General features: G+C 44.1%; 1 protein-coding gene across 5 annotated transcripts in view; it reads left to right on the top strand.

Annotated features, from left to right (window-relative positions):
• CDK8 (cyclin dependent kinase 8) overlaps window positions 1-10762 on the top strand; it is a 145358-nt gene extending 134596 nt beyond the window's left edge. For 2 of the 5 annotated variants that reach the window (XR_010410071.1, XR_010410067.1), the window contains 5 exons: window positions 5230-5435; window positions 5920-5964; window positions 7787-8778; window positions 10004-10168; window positions 10254-10762. The gene's annotated coding sequence lies outside the window, so the exon portion shown is untranslated. The remainder of the gene's footprint in view (window positions 1-5229; window positions 5436-5919; window positions 5965-7786; window positions 8779-10003; window positions 10169-10253) is intronic. The other 3 variants (XR_010410069.1, XR_010410068.1, XR_010410070.1) reach the window with 3 other exon arrangements.
• The last annotated feature ends 1280 nt before the right edge of the window (window positions 10763-12042 follow it).

Below are 12042 nucleotides of genomic sequence, written 5' to 3'. Positions count from 1 at the left end.
AATCAGCTTAGAGCAATTACATGAGCGCAAGCGGAATGCTTGACATAGTAATTCCAGGGCTGAAATATTTAAAGGTACCTCTGACTTCAATAGCTTTGATTAAGTTTTTTTTTTTTTTGAATTCTGTGAAGGTTAGGGGCTCCTGCTTTTCAAAAATGTCGCTGAACAATTAATTCTCCTCACAATATTCATCTCACCTGGACGGCTATGGATTTTCTCATAGCCTGAATGGGTTTTGAGGGAGCGATGGAGCTGAATTCACCTTTCCTGCGCATTGGGTCTGTGTTAGATAGGCTATGAGGACTCGTTGCCAAACAGAACTGAAACAGACCACAATCCCTATCTTCAGATACTCATGGAACTTAGTTGAGGAGTCAGGATACGCACACAGGAAATACAGCAATGGGAGCCATTATTGGATCAAGCACGAAACGGAAGGTTAAGAACCATACTGTTTATCTTTTGAGAAGAGAAAAGAGTATGGTGCGAAAGATTTCAGGGGCGAGGAGGGGGAGGTATTGGTGCAAAGCATCAGAAAGAACATGGATTTGGGATCAAAAGGCCTAGGGCTTGGTTCTGCCAGTTACTTCAGGTAAGGCCTCCGTGAAGTCGTTCTTTTCCAAGTTCCTGTAAACACTAAGAATTGTAGTCATAACTATGATGCTTTCAGTGAGTCACAGAAATGCTAAAAGGCTCTGTGTGGGGCAAGCTCAATCACTATTCAAAGTTGCATAATTAACTGTATTATCTCAACTGGACCCTAAAGTAACACGGACTGCCTCCCACGTGCCAGGCACTATGTGAAGCATTTTACACATACTATTCCTCACAAAAATTTGAGGAGTTAAGTATTATATTCCCCATTTTACAAATGAAAAAAAAAATGAGGTTTGGCGAGATTATGCCCTGCTCAAAGGCAATCAGCTATGTGGTAAAGTCAGATTACCTCAGTTTCCAGGCCCCAGAGAAAGGAATAAGTCTAGGATCGTCATACATGGGGAAGCAGCCACTCTGTTCAGAGCACAAAACGTGTCCTGGCAGCACTTGCCAGACATGAAATTGGTAAGCTTGTGGCCTGCCAGTGACGGCTGTCCTGTGGACAAATAAAGTCATTTCTTAGGTGTGTTTTCTCATGTAAGTTACAAAATACAAAAAGAATTGTATCTTACCAGTTAACTGATAATGTCTGTTGAAAGCATACTCAACAGTGCTAGTGGATGTGAAAACTGAAGCCAGCTTACTGGGCCCTAAAATCGGCTTGGTTAATATGCAGTAATCGCTTTTCCAGTTGAGTTTCTTCATTGGTGGAAAATATGCTATTAATAGGCAAAAATAGACAACTCACAATTTTCTCTGATTTAATCAAAGGCTCCTCCCTCTTGTGCACCTTCAAAATCCTCTTGGTCCCCTTCTTCCTCCAGTACCACACCGTTTTACTGTGAGCTTGTAGTGTAGACTGAAATCAGAAAGGGTGATGCCGTTTTTGTCATTCTTTCTCAGGACTGCATTGCTGTTTGGGGTCTTCTGTGGTTCCACACACATTACAGAATTGTCTTCTCTATTTATGTGAAAAATGTCACTGGAATTTTAATAGGGATTGCATTAAATCTGTAGATTGCTGGGGTAGTATGGACATTTTAACAATATTAATTCTTTCATCTAACCAACATGGGTTATCTTTCCATTTATTTGTGTCATCCTCAATTTCTTTCATCAGTATTGTAGTTTTCAATATATAGGTCTTTCACTTCCTTGGTTAAATTTATTCCTGGGTATTTTATTCCCTTTGATGCAATTGTAGATGAGATTGCTTTTTAAATTTCTTAACCTGGTAAATTTTTTTTTTTAATTGGATGCTGGATACTGTGAATTTTGCTTTGTTGGTTGCTAGATCTTGTTATATTTGTTTAATGTTGGGTTTTGTTTTGGCATACAATTAAATTAACTGGATCCTTTTGATGGTCGCTTTTAAGCTCATATGTCAGGTCCAGAACTGCCTAGGGCTAACTAAGTAGTGATAACTAAAGAAATGTCCTTCTGAGAATTCTGCCAGGTGCCCCAGCTACCGCTTTGATTGGTAGGAACATAGACTATCCTCAGTCCTGTGTGAGCTCCAGGAAGTAGTTTTCTCTGACCGCAGGTAATGTCCTCCCATGCATGCACAGATCAGTACTCAGCAAAAGATTTGAAGGGACTCCTCTACAGATCTCCCAAGCTCCCTCTTTCTCTGTACAGTCCCCCATTTCAATGCATTGTCCTTAAATTCTAGTCACCTTAGCTTCTATATAGTACAGCTTCTATCTGCTCAACACACCAAGACCAATGGACTTTATTTGGATTCCCTTTTCTTGTGTTGGAAACTGCTTTCAAGAAGTAAATTCATGCAAGAATAAAACTCACTTTGTTTCTCAGGGATCCCAGTACAGACTGTGCTGCCTATTACCTGATGTATGAAAAGCAATTTTTAAATATATTCGGTCCAATTTTTAAATTGTTTAAGGAGGAAGGGTAAATCTGGTCCTATTTTTCCATCATGGCTAGAAGTAGAAGTCACAGCTAGAGACAGTTTTTTAGGTGGGTAAAACATAAAGCAGATTCGTAAGATTTATTAGCATTGTGATATAAGTGAGTTTGATATTGATAAGACAGTCAATACATGTTCCTAAAACTTGTGTACATGTCCAAACGTCTGGTTTGGCAATCTGGTATATAATGTGACCCTCTGGTTTCCCAATGAGAATATTGAAAAAAGAAAAGTTTAGTGGCACCTAGGTGGCTCAGTCGGCTCAGGTCATGATCTCAGGGTCATGGGATCGAGCCCCGCATCAGCTCTGTACTGGGCATGGAGCCTGCTTAAGATTCTCCCTCTCCCTCTGCCCCCATGCCCCCTGCTCACAAGCTCTCTCTCTCTCTCTCTAAATAAAATAAAGTTCAGATCAATTTAGTTACAAATATGTAAAATTACATATTAGATAAACTAATATATTATTTTAGAATATTGCCTTCACTCACTTGTGTGAAATAATTTTATTCATTCTGTTATATGCATCTTTGACTTTACTTTGTCATTGCTATAATCTCTTTTTAAGATTAAAATACTATTTTCATGTGATTGAAATTGTATAAGATACAGCATTTTTTTCCTTTTTATGTATATTGCTCTCACTGGAAATTTTACCTAGGCCACAAGTATTCATTCACATTACAGGAAATGGCTTGTCCTGTGCTTGCTTTTGTTTATTTGTTAGTTTGTTTTCATTTAACAATCACCACATGCAGAACACTTACCTTGTGGCTTTTGTAAGTGATTTTTATAAGGCTTGTTGACCATATAGCCAACAATTGTAATTGGGTGTATCGTGCCACCAAAGATAATTACTAAATGCTAAACCTGGTCAATTTCTTTGTCTTTGTTTTTAAAAATCCATTTCATCACATGACCTCTATAATCATCCAAAGTTAGCATTTTAAGATCATTTTAGACTAGAGTTACAAGATTCAATACAGAGTGTCCACTTAAATTTGAATTTCAGATAAACAGTAGATAAATTTTAGTATAAAATGCCACAACTATTGTATGGAACATACTTATATTACAAAAAAAAGGTATTTATCTGAAATTCAGATCGAACAGAGCATACAGAATGCCCAGCTAAAATAAAAATACAGACTTTTATTTGCTAAATCTGGCAATTCTATTTTATTTACTTTATTAATTTTTTAAAATTGAAGTATATTTTGGTTTTTTATATAAATTTTTTTTAAGATTTTATTTATTCATTTGAGAGAGAGAGACAGCACAAGCAGAAGAGGCAAAGGGAGAGGGAGAGGGAGAAGCAGGCTTCCCGCTGAGCTGGGAGCTGGACACGGGGCTCGATCCCAGGGCCTGAGATCATGACCTGAGCTGAAGGCAGACACTTAACCATCTGAGCCACCCAGGCGCCCCTAAAACTGAAGTATAGTTAACACACAATGTTGCATTAGTTTCGGTTGTAGGACGTAGTGACCTGAGAACAGTATATGTTATGCCATACTCACAAGTGTAGCTACCATGTGTCACCTACATTATTACGATACCATAGACTATATTCCCTATGCTGTGCATTTCATCCCTGTGACTTATTCATTCCATAACTAGAAGCCTGTACCTCCTACACCCCTTCATCCATTTTACTCATCCCCTCCACCCCTGGCAACCATCAGTTTGTGCTCTGTATTTATGGGTCTGTTTCTGCTTTTTTGTTTGTTCATTTGTTTTGTTTTGTTTTGTTTAGATTCCACATATGAGTGAAACCATATGGTATTTTTCTTTCTCTGTCTGACTTATTTCACATAGCATATTACCCTTTAGGTCCATCCATGTTGTTGCAAATGGTAAGATCTCATTTTTTTTTATGGCTGAGTAATATTCCACACAACGTCTTTATCCGTTCTTCTGTTGATGATACAACCCGATTTTAGATCCGTGTCTTCCTCAGATAATCTTTATAAGATGTTGCTTATCAGATTCCTTCTCTTTTGATAATATTGAAAGACAGTCTCACTGTCTTTTTCACCATCATTTTCTTCTTAAGTAGTAATACCATAAGCACTCTTGACTATACTTCCAAGTATCTCCCCTTGGTGAGGGGTAGAAATTAATTCAGAGAACCAAATATTGGAAGACTCTGTTCACCAATTTTCTGAAAATGCTACCAGAACCCACATTACTAATTAAAGTATTATGATATTCATTAACACAGGTTTAGGCTAGATGAGTATTTTCATTTTTCTTTTCATATTCTCAGACTTATTTTCTCTCAGTCTCTCGGCATCCCAGCATATTTCAGAGGTAAATGTTATCTTTATTACCACCATCCTGACACTCCAGACTGTAGGTAACCCCTAAGCCACACATGCTTGTGAGGCAATATAAATGGCAAATGGTTTTATCTATGAAGTAATCTAGGATTATAGAATCTCTTCGATCAAATTGACTGTTTAAAAAAAAAATAGAAGTCTTGAGGAGTGAATTTCTTCATAAAACTAAATGTGTTTTCTTCATTTGTTCTTAGCATAGTGACAAATGCTTTCATTTTCCCCTGCTGTATTATTTAGAAAGAGTAATTCATTTTACGTCAGTACTATGGAATCCTGGTGGGGTGTCAGATCTTTAATAACTTAACTTGTTCTGTCACTTTATTAAATTAGGGGGGAAAATAACGTTTGCCCCTTTGGATCCCGTTTTAGAATCTACAAAAAAATGTGACGTTCCTTCGTGACTCCTGAATATCCTCAGTTAATATCAAATTGTACCCAGCTTGAAGCATTTCCTATGATTCAGAAAAGCATTTTTGTTCGTCCCCAAGGGACGATTGGAAATAAAGTGATAAAAACTTGGGAGTAACACAATAAAACATCCCTAGGAGGCATGAGAATCTTGCATTAAGCCATTGGTAAGTTTAGAATCCTGCCCAGATGTGCTGAAAATATCCCTTCCGCACACAGTGAAAATAGTCATTGCCCTCTTTAAGTCAGTGATTTTTCCCTTTTTTTTCTCTTTCTTTCTTTCTTTCTTTCTTTCTTTCTTTCTTTCTTTCTTTCTTTCTTTCTTTCTTTCTTCTTTCTTTCTTTCTTTCTTCTTTCTTCTTTCTTTTAGACACAGCAAAGCAGCTGCTGCTCTCGTGGGCAGATGACTCCGCTGTTCCAAGGGAAATTAGAGGCTGATGCAATGCAGAGGTCAAGAGTACTTTCTTCAGCAACTTCTTTATACCCTGGCTTAAAAGGAATTTCTCCCAGCACATCCCTATCCCCAAAGAGCACCGTTGCTTCCCTTTCCAGAACAATGCTTTCTCTACCAGCCAGACCACTGATAGGAACAGGAGCTTGACCAGCCCCACAACCCAGTTCCTCACCCACATTATTTTATCATTTTTACAGGAAAGAAGATTTCACGTGTGCTGAGTCGAGCATCCTGAAAGAGAGGTAGTTTTTGTAACATTAATTTAACAAATGGCATTTCCTTCAGGCTTTTCTTTTCCCATTCTTAAGGGCAAGTGCGCCTGGAGCCAAGGTGTTTCCAGCATCCTCTCTCATCCAGGAACTACCAAGCCAACTTGAAAAGATACCCGATGGTCTTTCCTTTACAACTTGAGTTCTTTCACTAAACTTCATACTGAATGATGACGTGGGGTTTAGTCAGACTAAAAATGGGCCATGAGCTCCTGGCCCGAGGAAATGGCGTGTTCTGGAGGAGAAGCATAGCACTGTATTCTGACCTAAGCTGGGCTCTTGGGGCCACATTGGGGCAAATCAGTCTGGTTCTGCATGGCTCAGGGAGAGCGGGAGGAGCAGACCCAAATGGGCAGACCCAGGGCTGCTGGGTAAATGCCAAGCTGAGGCTGCCATCTTTCCAGAGTGCCGGCACCCATCCGCAGGGGTGCGCTGAGGCTTCCAGAGGGCCTGGGATGGGACTCATGTGAGCTCACGACACCCTGTTCCACTGACATTCCCCGGCCACCCTCTGCGAGCCTCACAGGGGCAGGGGCCGGCCTTCTGTACCTCCCCATGGGCCCCGCAGCTGGCGGACAGGTCACTCGATGGCTAAATGTCGGTTAAACTAATTCCTCTGGGAAGACAATGTCTAAGGCTGCAGAGTCTGGTTTTCAGCCCCCGCCTGTGAGCAGAACAGTGCAGTGGGCAGAAGGGTGTAGCAGCGTGCTACTAAAAATTCAAAGCTGTCAAAGGTCTTGCCTTTAATGGTTATTTTAAATAGGTCTGGACTGCTTTTTCTTTTCCTGGGGAAGTTGCTTAGCCATTTTATTTTTGATATCCAGTAGAACATTTCTAAGCACAGATGAGTACTTACCCTAACATCGTCCAGAAAGAAGTAACTAGGAACATAATTTCCCCAACTGCTGCCCGCTCTCAGGTGCTCTGGGCTGAAGCAGTCCCTTTGATCTCCCGACCTGAGAGAGCATGTTGAGTGTCACCAAAAAATGTATTCTGTTCCTTTTGAGTTGAAAACCCTCTTCCTTCCTCCCTCCCTCCCTTCCTTCCTCTCTTCCTTCCTCCCTCCCTCCCTTCCTTCCTTCCTTCCTTCCTTCCTTCCTTCCTTCCTTCCTTCCTCCCTTCCTCCCTTCCTCCCTTCCTTCCGTTCAATTCCAAATTCTAGAGTATTTAGTTTGAAGGGAAATTAGACATGAAACCAAATCTGTACTTTACATAAAGGAGCCTAAAGCCCTTGAAGTGACACTGGAGACCAGTGTCCCCATCCTCCCCATTTTTCCTGCTTAGGTCTCTGTTGTTTACCAGGTGTCAGTCCACCATCTCCCTAGTCTTGCTCCTACCAGAAGGGTAAGGATAACAAGGGTAGGGAACCTACCACACCACCCTAACCACCAACTTACTTGTCTATTCTAACTCATGTCTCCCCAAGTGAGCACAGTGCCTAACCCTTTGTAAGCATTTAATAAATAAAGACAAGGGGTGAGTTCTTTTTTTTTTTTTTTAAGATTTTGTTTATTTATTTGAGAGAGAGAGAGAGCATGAGTGGCGGGGAGGAGCAGAGGGAGAGGAGAAGCAGGCTCCCCGCAGAGCAGGAAGCCCGACGCGGGGCTCGATCCCAGGACCTGAGCCGAAGGCAGAGGCTTAACTAACTGAGCCACCCAGGCGCCCCAAGGGGGGAGTTCTTAAATTTACTAAGCGCTAACTTACTAAATTTACATGTCAGCCACCATCTCACCGTCTGACTTAATCCTCACAACAATCTGAGGACACAGACGTTATGATTATTCCTGTTTTACAGATGAGGAGGCTAGCACTTCAGTGGTTCGCAACTTGCCCAAGACACACGGCTCCCAGGCAGAGTCAGGATTCCAGTTAGACCCGTCTGCCTCTACAGCTTTCATCTTACCTCCACAGTGAATTAGTGAGCCCATGCTGCTCCATTAAGTCAAGGGAGGGAGGCGGAAAGGGGAGCAGCGATCTTGGGACGAAGCTGATGCAGAGAGAGGCAGAGCCGAGACCACCAGAAGTCAGGGCTGGATGTCGACCTACCAGCCTCGAAGCCTGGACCCCTCTGGACTTTCAAGTTACATAAATAATAAATATCCTTACTCTTTAAGTCATTTTGAGTTGATTTTTTGCTATTTGCAATGGAAAGTACTCACTGATACACTGGACAAGCTAGGTCTGGGATTCTTCACCCACTGCTACTTTTTCTGCTTACTAATTATTTACAGATATGCTTCTTCTCTGTAGGAACATATTCTTTAATGAAATTTTAATTGGTATTTATCATGTACCAGTTGGAGCTCACACTACATCAATAAATTGGCTTTCTGATTATTAAAAATGTGTCCACATGCCTCTGTTTTGATCAGTTTTCTTTTTCCAACATTTAACTTCTGTGTTTATTTCATGCCCCTAAGACTTTATGCAAGTGTCTGGCTCTTCACTGAGAAAGGGGTAACATTTCTTCCTTGGTGGTGCATTGCAAGCATACTCTCTGATCACAAAGCCCTTTATCACTCACTTTCAAGCTCATTTATTTCTTTGAGAGCTGCACAATCCCAGCCTTGTGGGAAGAGAGCCTCCCACATTCGGAGAGCAATGGCTGGTTTAGAAATGCTCTGTCTTTGTCCAAGACGAAGTCTCTTCCGCATCCTTGATTATGTCTAAATGATGCTCTTATCCTTAAACAGAGCCCCCTTTCTCAGTCTCCCAGGAAGCACTGATTTGTTTACCAGCCCCAGGGATGGGAGGAAGCAGGAGTCTACGGGGCAATCACACAGCCAGGTGAGCCGCCGCTGAGCTCTGCTTTGGGAGAAAGTGGTTTTAAAGGCTGAGAGGGTTTGGTGTCCCGCCAACCTATTTACTAAGGAATCTGCACAGCCTGCCTGGGAAATCAGTTGGGCAGGCAAGCAGGGATTCAGAATGCTTCCAAATGGGGACATTTGATGTTGCTGTTATTGTCCCAGCCAGGGGGCACAATCGTGAGGGGACAGTGCCCGTGTTGTGTGTGACCTGGGTGTATGCAGGCCTTCCCAGCAATGGCGGCACTCAGGGGTGGACGGCACGGGGCTCCCGTGCCCCAGAGCATGACTTCCCTCGTGCTGTGGCTTCGATGACTCACCAAAGGGACAAGTACTGCCACCGAACAAGATGACAGGACCGGGTGTGTCAGGAAGGACAGACAGCCTAACAGAGTCTTGACTGAAAGAACTGACCTGGCCCATTGAGTCTTGACATGCCTGCCCTGCTGGGTGGGCTTAGGAAGGCACTGTCCCCTGAGGGTCAGCTGGGGCTCCCACAGGGCCATTGTAGGCACAGCTGTGATATTAGAGTTTAATAGGGCTGCTCTTAAAACTTCATTCACTCATTCACTGAGGCCTGCTATGTGCCAGCCAGACCCCGTGCTGGGTTCCAAGGATTAATGAGAGTGGCTGTTTTGGGTGGGTGGGTGGGTAGGTGGGGAAAGGTGCAAGTCTGATAATGTTATAAGTATACTAAACTAGCTTCTTATTCAATGAAATATTTTTGTAATTCCTTTCCTAAAATGAGAAAACCCTTATAATTCAAAGTCATCCCGTTTGTAAACACTGGAGGTTCAAGAAACACCCGAGGGGCTGAGAAGCCTTAGAACAGCTAGACTCAGCTTCTGAGATTCCTTAAAAGGAGTCCTGCAGAGGTGGGACCAGATCCCACTCGGCCCCTGGAGAGTGACAGGTTGGCACCATTAGCTTCCCGCATCCCTGAGTCCCCTTTCCTGGCTTGTTCTGCATGAAGCTCCCCACCCACTGTGACGCGGCCTGCCATGTCCAGTTAAGGCTACACCGTGGGCCCACCCCTCTGGGGATGAAAGAGGATAAGAATTTCCTGGAGGAATTAGACATCCCTTGGTAGAGTCATCTGGAAAGAGGCAGTCCCCAAGCCAGGACAAGGCCAGCGGGCTCTGCCGGAAAGGCCAGATCTCCAGGTCTCAGAGCTCCCCTCACTCGGGTCTGTGCATGTGAACCTGCAGGACCACCGGCCTACTTTGTGCTCAAGGAGCCTCATTTCAGACACTTCAGCATCAGCTGTCACATACTCAGTCCCAGAGAAAGCCGACAAGAGCGGAAGACGTTCATCCCACAACCTGAGAAGGAATTAATACATTTTGGGATCGGCACAATCATATCGAATGCAGGTATGATGAATTCATTTGTCTCTTAAACTGTGAACATTTAAAATATGTCAATATTTTTGTAACTTCTTTGGTATCTCTTTTCTAGTATATTGAGTGATTAAAAAAAAAAAAGAAGAAGAAGAATTTGCCCTGGACTTGTTCAACCTCAGAGAGGTTCTGCATGGCCTGGACATCAAGGTTCCCCAGGTGGAAGGGGGGCCTTGCCTCTCCAAGTGTGGTCCCTGGGCCAGCACATCTGCATTACCTGGGACGTGTTCCAAACACAGAATCTGCCTTTCGGCAAGGTCACCAGGTGATTTCTAAGCACTCTGAAAGTTCGAGAAGCACAGATGTTGGGAAGATAAGGAGAAGATGAATCAACAAGCATAGGGCTCCGGCCTGATTACAGGACTCTGTCCCCTGTCTGTATGTCCTGTGTCGGGCACTGTCCTTAGGCCAGCTCTGTTTGAGGGTTCTGCCACCCTTGCTGAGTTTGGGGGTTAAGGAGTGAGCATCTTCTGACCCAGCACATCGAGCTCCTCCAGAGGAAGGGGAAGGGACAAGATCCAGCCACTCCTCATCCAGTTTACCAAAAAAACTGTACTCAAGGATCACTATCGTATTTTAGATTTCATCAATAAACATTTTATGGAAATTAGTTTTCTTTCTTGTTTTGTAAGTCAAATTTATAGAGGCAGAAAGTAGAAGGGTGGTTGCTAGAGGCGGGGGTGGGGGGTTGGTGTTTAACGAGGACCGAGTTTCAGTTTGGAAGGATTATAAAGAGGTGTGGAGAAGGATGGTGCTGATGGTTGCACAACAAGGCAAATGTCCTCAATGCCCCTGAACTGTACATCTAGAAACGGTTGATGATAAATCTTACGTATATTTTACCATCATAAAATAAACAGATCCAATCAGTGGGACTCCCTGGCTGATTGGAGGGGGGGTGGGGGCCAAAACAGAGAGGGAGGCTGCTACACTGCCCGCCCTCCCGAGTCCATCCTGACGCACCTACTGCCCGCCGACCCGCGCACCGCCGGGGCTTAGACAGAGGCTGTGGCCCGCACCCTCACAACACACTAACAGTCACACCACACACGTTCCACTGGCCCCCCTCCCTCCCTCCCGGAGAACGCAAGTGCTCCTGGCCAAAGTGATGCAAGAGGGGCACTGCTCTGGGCCCCTAGGTCCGGGCGGCCTCCACAGCCTGTGCCCATTTATGGCGGAGTGCAGGGTCAGACGCCCCCTGCCTCGTCCGCCCCCCAGAAGGCGCAGCCCTCCACTGTGCAGAGAGGAGGCATCAGGTCTGTGTGCAGAGCTGCTGGCCAGGGCATGGGGTGAAGGGCAGGGGCCACCGGGCTGGGTGTGAGATTGGGGAGGAACGCGGTAAAGCCAAACCCAGGGCCAGGGCCCCTCCAGACCACTGACTCCCAGCAGCCGGCAGCCCGGACCGACGAGGTGTGACAATGAATACAGAAAACCTGATTCCAGATGGAGCTGCAAAGGAATGAGGGAAGGGTTCGCACTCCCTGCTGCTGTGGTAGCTTACTTTACACTCCGGGGCAGGAAGGAGGATTTTCTTCTCGCCTGGCAACAACCCAGCCAATGAGAAGCTGCCACAACCGAACTCCAGCTTTCCTGCAATGACCTTTTGTTCTGAACAACCCCTCCCAGTGTCGTCCTTTCCCCAATAAAAGGACACTCTGGTCCTTTGTTCCCCTGGCTTACCTGTGGTTTGCATGTCCTGAACTGTAACTCCTCTGCTATTCCTGAATAAACTCACTGTTTGCTAGTTAAATAACTGGCAATTTTATTTTTAAGGTTGACAGTGGGAAGGCAGGTCCAGGACCAGTTGGTGAGAATCAGGCCGGAGGAGTCTTTGGAAGTGGGCTCCC

The sequence above is a fragment of the Mirounga angustirostris genome, unplaced genomic scaffold (genome assembly GCF_029215605.1).
Source record: "Mirounga angustirostris isolate CCGP_5_RB_7025 unplaced genomic scaffold, mMirAng1.0.hap1 SCAF_3, whole genome shotgun sequence".
In the NCBI taxonomy this organism is placed as follows: domain Eukaryota; kingdom Metazoa; phylum Chordata; class Mammalia; order Carnivora; family Phocidae; genus Mirounga; species Mirounga angustirostris.
The sequence above is the reverse complement of the archived record's forward strand: the minus strand, read 5'-3'. Positions and strand labels throughout refer to the sequence as shown.